The sequence below is a fragment of the Microtus ochrogaster genome, chromosome 16 (genome assembly GCF_000317375.1).
Source record: "Microtus ochrogaster isolate Prairie Vole_2 chromosome 16, MicOch1.0, whole genome shotgun sequence".
NCBI lineage: Eukaryota > Metazoa > Chordata > Mammalia > Rodentia > Cricetidae > Microtus > Microtus ochrogaster.
The window spans coordinates 8,533,105-8,546,222 of record NC_022018.1 but is presented as its reverse complement, the minus strand read 5'-3'; positions in this window follow the sequence as shown (position 1 = coordinate 8,546,222).

The following is a 13,118-nucleotide window of genomic DNA, read 5'->3' as shown; positions in this document are numbered from 1 at the left end:
CCCCAGCCCATCTCTCTGCCCCCAGCCCATCTCTCTGCAGTTACTCCTTCCACCCAGCTGTTCTTTGTTCATATTGGTTCTCTGCACCCGTTGCGGCAGGACTTCTTTCCGTGGGTGGAGAGCTCTCCAAAAGATTTCCTATTACAGTTTGAAAGTGTATACCATCTTCTTGAGAGCCAATAAGTTACCACAAGAATGAATGCCCTGGATGCAGGGGTGGACCCTCTATTTCAAAACTTTTCTTGGGAGCCTATGACATCAGTGACAGCAGGCCCCAGGTTCCTCCACTGGAAAGGTGTGAACCTGGGACTTGGAGGGGACAAGGGATTCTTTCCAGGTTTCATGCTGCTGCCATGTGAGAGCCCAGGAAAGTCTCTACCCTTCTCTGTGGCATCCTCTGCGTGACAGTCAGTCCACTGCCTCCACCCTTGTCCTCCTCTTCAGAGAATGAGCCCTGCCTCGGCAGTGAGAAAGCCCAGTGTGGTCACAGAGACTGAGGCTAACAGTGGCTTTGGGGCAACGAAAATCTTGACAAGGTAACTGTAAGGGCCTTTTTGGTTGGGGTTGTCTGTGTCCGGAGGACCAGCCTCCTGGGGATAGCAAACTCAGTGCTCAATGCTGCCAGGGGTAGGTATATCTGCAGCACACAGGGACTACGTTAAAGATCCATGAGCCTGCCTGGCACTGCTCAGTAACTAACTGTTGTCATGAGTCAGTGACAGTATTCTGTGTGTCTTAAGCTTGACTCTTTTCATTGTTTATTTCAACAATACATTATTGTTGTTTGTTTATTTCAATACAGGGTTTCTCTATGTAGCCCTGGCTGTCCTGGAACTAGCTCTGTAGATCAGGCTGGCCTCGAACTCACAGAGATCCTCCTGCTTCTGTTTCCCAAGTCCTGGTATTAAAGGCGTGCGCCACCACCGCCTGGCAATACAATGATTTTACAGAAAGTTTTTTTTTTTCTGTCTTGCCTCTCAAATCAGACTTATAGGTGAGAAAAACTGTAGCTCAGGTTAGTGACTAGCTCAAGGTTATTCGGGAAGCAGGGAGACAGATTCAAGTCCAGGCAGTCCAGGCTCAGATGGCCATTTAGTACAGGAGCTCCCTCTAGACTCCCTGCTCAGGACCAAGGGCATTTCCAGGCAGCCCCAGAATGATGTTCTTCCTCCATCAAGGTCCATCTCCCTGGAACTTTAGTAACTGCCTTTGCATCTATCCCCCAACTAATCTTTTAAAGTGCATGTATGCATGTATGTGTGGGGGTATATTCTGGTGCTTGTGTGTGTGCATGCCCACGTGTATACATGCTTGAAGGCCAGAGGGTTAACTAACTCAGAGCGCCTCAGAAATGCCATTCGTTGCTACAGGGTCTCTTATTAGCTTGGAGCTCATCAATTCAGCTAGACCGACTATCCAGGGAGTCCTATGGATCCTCCTGCCTCTGACTTCATAATGCTGGATTATAAGTGCATGCCACTAAGGCCAATATCATTAGGTAGGTTCTAGGGTTTCGACGCAGGTTCTCTAGCTCCTGTTCCTTTCTCTGTGTCCTTTGCCTCTTCCCCAAGCTGTTCCGCCGCCTCCTTTTTGCCTCGTCACCATCTCTCACTCTTATATCAGTGGTTGGTACAGCCATATGTTAGGGAGAAAACTGATGCAGAGCAGGAAGTGGTTGTTTCCAGAAGCCAACGGTGTTTTGTCTATGAAGATGAGTCAACTGACCAGAGAGTCACACGTTTATTTAACACCCGAGCACAGGACACCTCCAGGTGCCAGTCACGGACACGGAGTGCTGAGTAGACACAGACAATGATCAAATATCAGAAATGGAAAACCTGAGTCAGCATAGCTATGGAGGAGGAGCTGTGCCCGAGGGACAATAGTAACTCTTGAGTGGCTCTGCAAATGAAAAGACCGGTTAAACGTTTGTGGCATGGGATGGTGGGGTCTCAACTTAATATTTATTGTATGTATTAAGGTGTGGTGCTGTTGCTGGGCCCACTTTACAGTGAGGAAATTGTGCCATAAAGAAATCAAATCAATAGGGGAAATATGCTCAGTATGTAATGTATGCATAATAGGAATGCTTAAAATAAAATGAAATAAAAGACAACTGGAAATAAAGGAGCAGCTAAATGGTTTGCTCAAGCTCAGGAAGTCAGTCAATAGTAAGATGCCTTTTTATTTTGCTCTAACAAAATACCTGGAGCTAGGTACACTAGAAGCAAGAAAGGGTTGCTTGCTGCTGGGCCAGGTTTTAAGCTGTGTCACAACATGGCGGGAAGGGACAAAGAAGGGACTGTTGCAGAAGGGGCCTGCGAGGAAGCAAGGGAGTGAGGGAGGGAGTGGAGGAGGCCAGGCTCGCTCACTTTATACAAACCTGTTTTTTTGTTTTGTTTTTTCGAGACAGGGTTTGGAGCCTGTCCTGGAACTATCTCTGTAGACCAGGCTGGCCTCAAACTCACAGAGATCCACCTGTCTCTGCCTCCTGAGTGCTGGGATTAAAGGCTAAAGGCATGCACCACCACCGCCTGGACTATACAAACCCGCTTAAAGGAAACCCAACGGAACATCTCCTGAGGAAGCTGCTCTTATGACCCAATTGAACAAATTATCTTCCTCTAGCCCCGACCTAAAGGTTCTACCACCACAGTGCCTTCACTCTGGCAACCAAACTTCCAGAACATGAGACTGCATGTGTTTGGGGTGGGGATCGGGAGTGGGAAGTGTGGCATGTAAGCCTTGTATGTCCAAACCACAGTGCAAAGTCAGACCTTGACAGCTGAGCTCAGTGCCTAAGCTCTCAACCTGAAGGCCAGGAGGCTGAAGGTGGGCCAGGATTTCTCTGTCAAACTTTCTTTATTTCTTGGTGTGTGTGTGTGTGTGTGTGTGTGTGTGTGTGTGTGTGTGTATGTGTGCAGGTGTGTTTATACTGTGTCATGCATACCATGTGGAGACTCTAGAATATCTTCTGGGAGTTTAATTCTTTTATCCTACCTTTATGTGGGCTCTGGAGTGTGCTGTATGACAAGTGCCTTTACTTGCTGATTACTCCACTGACTCTGTGCCAGGCTTTGTTGAGGAGCGACAAGTACAGCCAGATCTAGAATATTCAGAGTGAGATTCATAAATCTGTAACAAGATATGTCTGTTCTCCTCATGCCTGTCCCTGACAGACATCACTAATTGATCACAGCAGCTTTTTTTTTCCCTCGCGGTTCAATTTCAGATTCCTCAGAAAGAACGATCCAGATTTCCCTCCTGGCTGACAGGAACTGGGCCAAGAGTCAAGACCTACTCAGAAACCTCGGTTTGCTAATACAGTTTTGCTTCTCAGACAGAGTTTTGCTACATAGCTCTGCCTGGCCTGGAACTCACCAGGTAGACCAGGCTGACCTTGAACTTGACAACAACCCACCTACTTCTGCTTCCCGAGTGCTTGAATTACAGGGTTCAGATGCTAGACCTGACCAAAATCCACTTTAATATAAGCATCAGCACCTCCTCTGTGACCAGGATACTAGTAATTGATTAGCCACCTACTGTTTACAGCAGTTTGGGTTGCCCATATGCCAGTTCCTTGAGCTATCTGGACTAGGTTTTTCTTTTCCAGGCACAAGGCAACAAGAAGACATAGGCAGGGGACCTGGAAGATGTGTCAACTTCATTGCGAGGGAGGGGCACCTGGAGAGGAAACGTCAGCTATTCCTCGTGTAGCCATCAGACGATACCTGTCACTGACTTAGAGCCGAACAGAACTCATGCCAGGAGTGGCAGCCATGTCTGGTCCTCCACATCTGAGTCTAGGCAGGGAATTCAAAACATCTGCCCAAATGCTGACCTCCCTCCCACATCCCTCCTCATGTCCCGCCCTGCCCAGCTGTTTGTGGGTGGTAGAGTTCAGCTCCCTAGAAAGAACAGAGCAGAGGGACCCATGAGAGCAGGCAGTTTCCAAAACAAGGCTGTAAAAACCATTCTCACCTTAGCTAGGTCCTCCACATTTCTCAAGCTCTGCACTCCCATGACACATTGTCCTTAAAGCATATATATGTGTACACATATTCAACATGGTAATGCCTGTATGAATAGATCAGTATGATATGAGTGATATTTAGTAACCGATAATTACTACATGTTAGCCATCTGCTATTCCCCGGGGTTTCACCAAACCCTTTCATAAAAGCAAAATGATACTCCACAGCCAAATTATATAACATTAACAGAATATTTTATATGCGAAATGCTGTATTTCTTTACTTTTCATTCAGCTGAAAATGTACACAGTCAGTAACGAGCCATTTCAGCTGCATATTTATCCAAAACATTTCATAGGGGAAAAAAAAAAGTCAGGGGAGGAAAAATAACAGTTCAGCCACATGAGGGCTAGGAAAACACATTAGAGAAGGGATCCTCATTACAATAATAAATGAGGGTCCAATTAAGGCTGCCACATGCAGGGTGGGGCCGTGCTTGGCAGGGAATGCAGTGTGCTGGAGGCTTTACCATCGACTTTGAGAGCATCCTCCATACCTTAGAGAGATGCGCAGTAAGGCTAGGTTGCTGCAGCAGCTACAGGGACAGTAACAACTCCAACCTCACGTTTGGGGCTGTACTTCTTTGTTGTAAGCAAATATGGCTTTCCAGATAGGCCTGGACCCGGCTGTCCTGAAGCTCCAACTATTCCCGAGTGTGCAGTGATCAGAGTATGAACGGAAGGACAGGGACCAAGCAGAGGGTGCTGCAGCCCCACCCACCAGGACAGCCACAGGGAGACAAACCCATGAAGCTGAGCTCAGAGACTCTGGGTCTCTAGCAGCAGGCAAGTGACACAGGCCACAGGAGTATGACCTGGGGGTCTTGGGAGTGGCAGGAAGAAGGCTCAGACATCTCTCTTGCAGAGGAGGGGGCCTGTCAAAAAAGAGTGTAGTGGGAGTGTTGTGGTCATACGTGATGTGACTATGATCCCAGTACTCGGGAAGCTGAGGCAAGAGGATCAAGAATTCTTGGCTATCTAGTGACTTTGAGGATGGACTGGGCTGCAGGAGATCTTGTCTCAAAAAACAAAAAACAACTGAAAATAGGGGTTGGGAATATAGCTCAGTGGATAGAGCACTTTCCTAGTGCACACAAAGCCTTGAGTTTGACACTCAGCACTGTGGAAATCAGGTGACATGGTAGAGTCTATAATACCAGCACTTAGGACATGGAGGTCACGAAGTTCAAGGTCAGTCTTGACTATATCAAAACTTTGATACCAGCCTGGGCTACATGGGACTGTCTTGAAAACATAAGAAGAAAAGAAAGGAAAAGAAAGGAGGAAAGAAGGGAGGTAGACTAGAGCCCACACAAAATTGTAGGCTCTAATCATGGAATCACACCACACGGATGTGATGGATGTGAGCCCAAGGAGGGGACACACACAGAGGGAAGGAGGGACAGGCAAGGAAGGCTCAAAGAGGCAGCACCTCAGAAATGCTAATTACTAACCTCTTAGCCTTTGCCAAATTATTTAACCTTTCCCAGACAGGGTCTTCTCATTAGTAGAACGGGACAGGTTTGTTGGGCAACTAAGTGAGATAATTCAGGATGCTCACAGCTCAGTGCAGTGTGGGCGGAGCACCTACTGCATGTCCGGAGACGGCTGATGGAGAGTGAACTGCTGGGCTCCAGCTTCAACTGTGGAGATGCTGCCGGAGAGCACTCAGGGCGGAGACAGGAGATCTGGCACCCAAACCTTGCTCCATCTAGCTATATTTGCAAAACAACAATTGCCCTCAATGTCTCCATCAGCCTCAGTACCAAGACCTGAAGAGCTTTGCTGACAGGCTTCAGATAAGCGAACCTCTAGCTATGGTTAAAAATAAGCTCACACCACGCCACGCACTGCAGTTTTGGCTTTAATGTCATTGACAAGGGCACAAGTATATTGAGCTGTCTGTATCTCCAGGGGACAGTTGGTCCAACCTTCATAAAGTTTCTAAGGCTGTGCCCAGACCTTGATGCTAAGAAGCCAGAACACTTGCCTAGGTGGCTGGAGGGATGGTTCAGTGGGTAAGGTACTTTCTATTCCAAAGGAAGACTTCAGTGCCCAGCACCCATGTTGGGCAACTCACAACTGCCTTTAACTCCATCTCCCCTCGTTGGTACCAGGACTCCTTTGTGCATATCTACACACTGACACACATATACACATAGTTAAAAATAAAATAAATCATTGAAAACTAAACAAAGCCAACTTGCCTCGGGCTGTTAAGATGGCTTAGCAGGTATAGGTACTTTCTGCCAAACCCTGACCTGAGTTCAATCCCTAGGGTCCAGATGATAAAAGGAGGGAAATGACTCCTGAAAGTTGTCCTCTGGGTTCTATACTTGTGACATTGCGTGTGTGTGTGTGTGTGCGCACGCAAGTGCGTGCGCGAACACACGCGCACGTGTACACCTCCCCTCCCAAGTAAATAAATACAATAAATTAAAAAAAAAACTTGCCTGGTGTAACACCATTCACTATGTATGTAGTATGTATGTATGTATGTATGTATGTATTTGTTTGCTTGTTTGTTTTTGTAGACAGGATTTCTCTGTGTGGGTCTGGCCATCCTAGATATCTCTTTATAAACCAGACTGGTCTCAGAGATCCTCCTGCCCTTGTCTCCCTAGTGCTGGGATTAAGAGCGTGGGCTACCACTGCCCTGCATACCACCCACTTTTTCAGGCATTCATTAACATTGTACCGATCACTCCTAAGGAGGGTCACAGGGAAAAGTCTCTCCTGCAATAGCAGCAATGTAGTTTACCACAGCTTCACTTCCTCGACCTCCTCGATGACCCAGGTATGATAGCCACTAGATCACCTCATAACACACCATGGGAGCGCCTATGATTTCTATTTTATTTCAGCTTTGGGTTTTTAAGACAGAGTTTCTCTGTGTAGTGCTGGCTGTCCTAGAACTTGCTCTGTAGACCAGAACTCTTCAAACACAGACGTCTGTCTGCTTCTGCCTCCCGAGAACTGGGATTAAAGGCATGGATGCACCACCACTGCTTGGCCTATTTTATAGACAAGGAAAAGGAGACAGAGAGGTCAAGTAACTTGCCTGAAGTCACCCAGCTAGCAGGTGTCAACACCAGAGCTTAAATCTAGAACTCTCTGATCCTGACTCCCAGTAAGGAAAGAGGAGGAGGGGGGGAGCCACCCTTCAATTTCTCTCTGGAAGCTTGGGACAGATAAAAGGGTACACGGTGCTGCAGATCCTCAACCCCGCCTCCATGTCTGCCTGTGCAGAGAGTGCTGGAGGCACAAGGGCCAGAGCCGTAGACTCCCCAAGCCTCCTCCAGAAATCACCATGGAACAAAGTCACTCACAGCTGGTGGTCCGGGCATGTAGGTGCCTGAGAGATGGGGAAGATGCTGAGTCATGGCTTTGCCATCCTAAACATCACATTCTTTGGGATCTTGGGGTAAGGCTGTAGGGGCAGGAGGCAGCTGCCAAGGCCAGGTGGGAAGTACCAGACACATGGCAGAACCAGTGGGCATTGTCTAGAGAAAGCAAAGCGAATTTACAAGACACATGGCAGGACCGGTGGGCATTGTCTAGAGAAAGCAAAGCGAATTTACAAGCACATTATGGAAGCCACAGGAAAGGGGAGGCACAGAAAGGCTGTAGTGAACAAGGACATCGGAAGTGGAAATTGGAAGCTTCCAGGCCGGTGCTGGTCATTATTCATTACACTATGGAGAATTGTTACTGAGAGGGCTCTCTTGCCTTCACTTTCTCTCCGATTTATCTTATTGATTGCCCAAATGTTCCTACGGTTTCCAGAGGCCCCTTTCCCACACTCCTTGCTCCAATCTTATTTTCACAGGACATCTTAAATTCCTTAAACCCCGATCTGTCTATGTCGGAAGTCATCTTCATAAGCCAAGAGTATCTACTGCGTGTTTGGTGGTTCCCTGGGGGTGGGTCAAACCTGCCCTTTCCGTCTCTGAGACGCCTCTCAGACTCAGCCTGGAACACACAAACACTAAGTGCTCCATAAATGCCTGCTGGGTGATGAACCTGTCTCTGTCTTCCCTCCCAGGGACGTGTGACGATTTTGGCAATTCACATTGAAAAGCAGCAGGACAATGACAGTTGGTTCTGGGTTTTGCCAAATTGGGGCTCTAAGTGAAAACTGGTCCCCACGTTGTGGAGATTGCCACCTGAGAGGAGCCCGCCAGGGAGTCCAAAGCCTGTGCATCTTCCTCTGGGTGGTTCCTATCGGAGGTGGATGGAGCAGGAAAGCCAACCAGTACAGGCAGGAAAGACAGAGAGAAAGCACAGGGCATGCGTTTTGGACCACGCTGATCCCCTGTGGGGTACAAAGATGGCCCAGGGCCTGCTTGGGAACAAGTCCCTGGGTGCAGACCCCAGACCTGGAGGAAAATTGAAGAGCAGAACAATTCCCATTCATGAAGAAAATGAGGAGGCCGAGTGTCTTTTCAATGAGTCAGCCGTAGGCAAAGGGATTTATTTATAATATTATTATTTGGTAGAAAAGAACTTACTATGGCCAAATGTAAAAAGTCTTTTTTTTTTGATAAGTTAAAGAGATTAAGAAAAATCAGGCCGATTTTGACAGAGAATAGTGTGTAAGCGAGAGGTGTTATCGGGGCGAATCTGGCACCAGCTCCATTTTGTTATGGTGGAAAATATCAGTATTATTTACTAAGAAGATTAAGGTTGAATTGGAAGAGAGGCTGGCTGTACCGTGCAGATGGAGATAAGATACGGATTTTAACTTCTCTGCTGAGCCGAATGCGGCGCACACGGCGCTGTTATCTCAGGCTTGGCAAGCAGGGGGATATTAAGATGTACGTTGTAATTACCAGTGGCAGGAACAAATTTCATAGCGACTATTTTAAACCCTAATAAAATGCCGGCCTTTAATTATACAGCTTTGAAATATTTTTCTCAGTTAATTGCAACGGAGGAAAATAAAATCAACCTCATATTTGAAACTGACTCTCCCAGGGAAAAAAGCCCTCAGCCCAGGCTGGCGCTCCAGCTGCCTGAGAGCTCCATGGCCAAGCCCGGGGCTGCCTAGCTTCTGTATTGTCTATGTTTTGGGAACCACCTCTTCCTCAACCCCATTCAAAGAGAAGAAAGAGTGAAGTGTCTCTGTGTAAAATTTGGTCCCGTTAAGAAGTTATGTGCTCCCAAGAGTAAAGCCTGTTTTGGGGAGCCAGAGCTTGTGTTCTACAGAGGTACCCCAAGGACTCCATCCTGCAGAACATTCATCATAGCCCAGCTGCTCATGGGTCCATGAAGACCGTAGCTTTCTGTCTGCAGCCGATAGGCCTGCATACAGCCTACTCCTTGGGTTCACATACTATCAGGACATCCATTCTTGTCTCCCAACCAAAATTCATTGAAATGCAGGTTGAATACTCCTAATATAAATCTCTCTCAGCTTATTATTATTATTATTTGATAACTGCACACATATAATGAGACATCTTGGAGAGGGGGCACAAGTCAGGATGAAGTACTTTCTGTACTCCTTGGGCGTATAGCCCGGAAGCAATACTCATGATATCTTTACTGCACCATAGTAAAAGAGACCAATCGTGGGGTTTCCCGCCTTGGGTTATATGTCTACACTCAAAAAGGTTTAGATTTGAGGGCATTTTGGAGACTGGATTTTCAAGTGAGGGATGCTCAATCTGCACTTAGAAGAGCAGATAATAAGTGTTCTATTAATAGATCTCCATTGCCAGACACTATCTAGTCACCTTGGATGCGTTCTGCCATGTGAATGCCCCAGCAGCTGAGTGAGGCTCTCAAACACCTGGTGCAGACAGCATAAGTTAATTTGACTATGGTCATACTTGGGGTTGCCACTTGGGTCTCTCTGACCTCCTGGTCCATTACCATCAACTAACCTTTGTCATGCCTGTCCCACAGCCTTTGACCAAGGCCCCATCAACTCCTGCTGATGGAGATGGTCTTCCATTACCTTCCAAGGGCTCCCCTGCTCCTTTCCTTGTCAGTTGATGTCAAGGCTAGCTCCACAGACTGGCCCTGGTGGCCTGTCCTGACATGTCATCTATCTTGTCCTCACAGGAACCTTCTAGTCTTGAATGCTGAACCTAGTTTTCATCAGCCTCCGCAGGGAACTGTACTCTCACCTCCCAGCTTGGGCCCCCAGAAGCATCCTCATACAAATGTTTACCAGGCTCTGGGTCAAACCGAGCTGGCCGCTGGAGCTGAATCCTGCCAGCCCTGGCACACTCCAGCCGCACCTCACGCATGCACTGAGGACCTTTCACCAGCTTGTGAGTGCGGGGAACCTGATGGGCAGTATAAACTCGGAGCTCCTGCGGGCTGCGTGCTGTCCTCAGCAGCACAGCTCTCAGCAGAAGCTTCATCACTAGTTTCTGAGGAAAAGTTGGCTCGTTATCCTCTAATGTGTATGCGTTCTGTTTGACCAGGAGGAATGGGAGCTGCTTCCTGGAGGGAACTATCAAATGTCAGTTTGTGGCACAACTGCAGCGCAGACCTGCCAGCCATGCCTGGGTTGGGAAAGGGGCTCCCTTATGTACTTGTCCTGGACAGTAGAGCCACTTTGGGCAAGAGGCTAAGGGACTCATTGATCATAAAGGGACTAGGCACATTGGTGAATACCTCTTCTCATTGGCCTCCAGATCCTACAGGCTGTCTGGTTGGCTGGCACCATAAAGAATACCTCTCAACCTACACCCTGACCCCTGATCTCTGGCCATATGCCAAGCATAAGGAAGGCAAAAGGGCATTATCCCCCTGACTCCCCATCACCCGTGACACTTGGATTCCTTTTAGATTCAGGGCTTCGGGGTTCCATCTAATCCTTATAAGGCCTTCTGGGGTAACCATTATTACAGCCTCCTTTTTCTGATGGGAAAACACCTAAGAGAAATTACTTAGCTGTGGTTTGACAACAATCTTACTTTAAAATTCCCCCCTCTCTCTGTCCCTTTTTGTGTCTGTGTCTCTGTCTGTCTGTGTCTATGCCTCTCTGTCTCTGCCTGTCTCTCTCCCTCTTTGTATCACCAAGCAAGAGTTGTACCGCAGAACTACTCTATATACAGCTTCACACAGCGCAAGATGCGTGCGTATTATTTAAGTTGCACCCTATAGGGGAGTCGGATTGTGTATTTTCCTGCACTTTAGTACACCCGCTGGTGTTTGCTGCAAGCCCACACTGCCGTTCCTAGCTCTCTCAATAGTCAACAATAGCCATAGGGTTGTGCCTCTCTGACTTGGGGTATATTGATTCTTTCAGTCTAGGGTTGTGCCTCTCTGACTTGGGGTATATTGATCCTTCCAGTCTTGATGCCTGGTCTCAGCCCTTTGTCCAAATAAGCAGAAGCCAAGAGGCACGCAGTGCTCTTGGTCCTAGAGTTCTGAGATTAGCTCTGCAGTAGCAGCCCTGAGGTTGCCGTCTTTGTGGGTACTAGCTGGTGTTGGGGCTCTCACTGCCGCAGAAATGATTAATAGCCTGACACTATCTCGATGGCTTTAGGAGACACATAGCGGCAGACTGGGACACTACTGGTTGATAGGAAATGATATATATATTTTCAATCTAGTTCATGGTGGCAATAATTCGTAGAAGGAAATATCTTTGCCTTCTACTGGAAGCTTTGTGCCACTTTGGAAGGAAAAAGTGACAGAAAACCACTTAGAGAATTTTGTTCACCGGGAAACTTAATACAATCGTGCTCAGAAAAACGAAACACCTTGTAAATTTATGCTGCTGAACAAATGGCTTTCCCTGCCTCATCATCAACAACAACAAGGGCAGGAAGTCCAGTAGAAGCATAGTCACATAGAGCACAGCCAGGGGAAGGGTTAAAATCGCCTCTACTCTCCAGCCCTCCCCACGAGAACTGGCACATTTGTCCATTTCTTTGAGCAATCGCTCTGTTTGGAAGGGCAGATGTGGACCTTTAAGCCAGAGACCCATACAGATTTTTAGACGGTGTCTTACCTTTGTTCCTATGGCCTTTGGAATGCCCCTCAATTGTCTTGTCACTAGCGGGAACATACCAAGTCCAGAACGGCTCTCCAGGAGAAAAAACCCTGAGTGCTATGGTCTCCCTCTATGCCACCTGGTTGTTCCTTCCTGGCACGTGACAAGCCAAAGCCATTAGCAGCGGTTTTCTGAAGCTTTCAGAAGCGTCTGATTTTGCCGCCAACACAGAATTCAACAAGCCCTGAGCCGCCCTTTGGCCAGTGGAAGGCCGTGGTTTCGTGTAAACAGTAGTTAGTGGACAGAAGTGTCTCAGAACTTTTAGGGATTTGGAGACAAAAAAAAAAATCTATCAGAATAAAAAGTTTGAGTATTTACTATAAACCAGTGGCTCTCAACTCCTAATGTTGTGACCCTTTATTACAGTTCCTCATGCCATGGTGACCCCCAACCACATTATTATTTTTGTTGCTACTTTATAACTGTAACTTTTTGCCATTGTTACGAATTGCAATATAAATATTTTTGGAGACAGATGTTTGCCAGTGGGGTTGCGACCCACAGGTTGAGAATCTCTGCTGTAAAGCTTCCTAAAACATCGTTCTTGCCAGGCACACAAGTACAGAGTCGAAGTATAATTCTCTGAGTCTTATTTCTCAACTGCCTTTTTATGTTCCCAAGAGGCTTCTATTGTTCATGCTCATACATCTAAACGTTATTTCTAGATTTTTTTTATCCAGTTTTAGAAACTGTCTAATAGCTTCCTGTTAAAGATTCAGCTTTAATTTTTCTTTAATTAGGAGAGACTGTTTCACAGTAGACTTCCTGTGTGGGAGAAGGAGAATTAATATCTCCCAGAGATATCAGTTGCCTAGTTCAGAGTGGTCGGACTCAGAAGGTTGTATTTATGTATGTGTGCACACACATCCATACATAAGCATATACATGTATGTAACAATAACAAAGAAAAAGAGGCTATCTACTTGTCAGTGGGCAGTAAGTACATGGGAACGGTTTGAAGGAGGGTCTCTGGGAGGGGCTGGTGGGGGGAAAGGAAGGGGAAAGTGATATAATTCTCTTTTAATGAAAACATTAAAAATTACATTAAAAAAGATTTGGTTTGCC